The sequence below is a fragment of the Chaetura pelagica genome, unplaced genomic scaffold, assembly GCF_000747805.2.
Source record: "Chaetura pelagica isolate M959 unplaced genomic scaffold, ChaPel_1.0 scaffold811, whole genome shotgun sequence".
Lineage (NCBI taxonomy): Eukaryota > Metazoa > Chordata > Aves > Apodiformes > Apodidae > Chaetura > Chaetura pelagica.
The window spans coordinates 3,008-5,671 of NW_009952069.1; the positions used below are offsets into that span (position 1 = coordinate 3,008).

Here is a 2,664-nt window from a genome sequence, read left to right on the forward strand (position 1 = left end):
CAACCCCAACTCTCTCAGTCTTTCTTTTCAGGGCAACTAATTAGGGCAAATTGCTCCTACAACATATAAGTAGAATTATCAGGGAGACCTAGGATCTTATCCGTGTTATGGCTAATTTGCTAATTTAATTATTTTATTAGTAAGGATGAATGAAACAAACTCATTTGTTCTTAACAGTGAAACAGAACCAAACCTTAATAGGGCAAAAGTATCAGGGTTGTAATAAACCCATACCCCGTTAATTTGTTTCCATGTGAAAATTATCCAAAATTACTTCAAAAGGTGTGACTTATTTTGCTGAGTATTACATTAGGAATAGGCCTGGCTACATATTATTTTTGTCATAAATTATCTATACATGTATGAAATTTATTAGGATGGTGTAGGTATGATAACAATTAAAAGTGAAATGAGCTCAGGTGCAAAGTAAAGAAAAAATTAACTGCTGTGTTGCTCTAGTTTACCTGATGTTTTTATACGTTATAGCAAACTGAGTATGTGCTTGAGTTGTTTAAGGATTTAGTGAATGGGACCCCCTGGAAAACTGCCCTCATGGCCTGAACAGAGCTGGCAGCTCTTCAAGGAAATTTTTCTTAGAGGACAAGAGCTCTCAATTCCCATGAGTAAGAAATCAGGCAAGGAAGGCAGGAGACCAGCATGGCTAATGATCTGCTGTTCAAACTAATGTGCAAGGAGGAAATGCACGTGGAGTGGAACCAGGGACATGTATCCTGGGAAAAATATAGGGATGCTTCCCAGAGGTGTAGGGATGGGATCAGGAAAGCTAAGGCACAGCTGGAACTGAATTTGGAAAGGGATGAGAAGAATAACAACAAACATTTTTTTTACTCAGTTTTCAATGAAAATCTCTTTTCCCACATCTCTCAAGCCCCTGAACCTCAAGGCAGGGACTGGGGGAAAGACGAAACTCCCAACATCGGAGATCAGATAAGAGACCATCTGAGGAACATGAGCATAAGCAAGTCCATGAGACCCGACAAGATGCATGCCAGGGTCCTGAGGAAAGTGGCTGACATAGTTGCTGAGACACTCTCCATGATATTTAAGAAGTCATGGCAGTTGGGAGAAGTCCCCAGTGACTGGAAAAAGGGAAACATCACATCCATTTCTTAAAAGGGTAAAAAGGAGGACCACCTTGGAAACTACCGACTACTCAGTTTCACCTCTGTGCCCTGTGAGATCATGGAGCAGATCCTCCTGGAAGATATGTTGAGGCATACAGATGACAGGGAGGTGATTAGAGATGGCCAATATGGCTTCACCAAGGGCAAATCATGCCTAACTAATCTAGTGGCCTTCTATGATGGAGCGACCACATCAGTGGACAAGGGAAGAGCAACTGATGCCCTCTACCTGGACTTCTGTAAGGCCTTTGGCATGGTCCCCCACAACATTCTGGCTGCTAAATTGGAGAGAGATGGGTTTGATGGATGGACTGTTAGATGGATGAGGAACTGGCTGGTTGGCCACATCCAAAGAGTTACAGTCAATGACTCAGTGTCCAAGTGGACACCAGTGATGGGTGGTGTCCCTCAGGAGTCTGTACTAGGACTAGGACTCTTTAATATCTTCATCAACAACACAGACAGTGGGATTGAGTGCACCCTCAGCAAGTTTGCAGATGACACCAAGCTGAGTGATGCAGTTGATTCCCTAGAGGGAAGGGATGGCATCCAGAGGGACCTTGACAGGCTTGACAGGCTTGAGGAGTGGGACTGTGCAAACCTCATGAAGTTCAGCAAGGTCAAGGTCCTGCACATAGGTCAGGGCAATCCCCAGTATCAGTACGGACTGTGGATGAATGGATTGAGAGCAGCCCTGCAGAGAGAGAAGGACTTGGGGGATACTGGTGGACAAAAAATTATACATGATCCGGCAATGAGTGCTCACAGTCCAAAAAGCCAATTGTATACTGTGCTGCATCGAAAGAAACGTGGCGAGCATTTAGAGCAATTTGGTATTCCCCCTCTACTCCACTCTCTGTGTCCACTTCTAGAGTCCCCAACATAAGAAGGACATGGAGATGTTGGAGCAAGTTCAGAGGAGGGCCGCGAAGATGATCAGAGGTGCCTCATGCCACAGCCCAGAATACTATCCTGGGCCTTAAGAAGCAAATCTTGTGGAGACACGGTACTCCAGAAAGAATTGTGTCAGACAATGGGACTCATTTCAAAAACATTCTTGTGACTGATTGGGCTAAAGAACATGGTATTGAATGGATATACCATATCCAGTACTATGCCGATGGTTGGACTTGATGATCTTGAAGATCTTTTCTAACCTTGATGATGATTCAATTATTAGATGCACAAGCCTCAGAGATAATTGAAAGGTACAATGGTCTGTTAAAAGCTACCGTGAAGGCAGGTGGAATTTTCAAAATCTGGGACAAAAATTTGGCAAAGGCCACCTGGTTAGTTAATACCAGGGGATCCATCAATTGGGCTGGTCTGGCTCAGTCAGACCTTTTACATACTGCAGATGAGGATAAAGTCCCTGTACATGAAAGAAACCTGCTGCTGGGTAAAACTGTTTGGGTTTATCCTGCTTCAGGCAAAGGTAAACCTGTCCGGGGTGTTGCTTTTGCTCAGGGACTTGGACATACCTGGTGTGCGATGATGGATACATACTGCAGATGAGGAT

General features: G+C 44.1%; 1 pseudogene; it reads left to right on the forward strand.

The window, feature by feature from the left end:
- Positions 1-657: 657 nt before the first annotated feature.
- Positions 658-2,017, forward strand: LOC104395713 (annotated as a pseudogene).
- Positions 2,018-2,664: the final 647 nt, after the last annotated feature.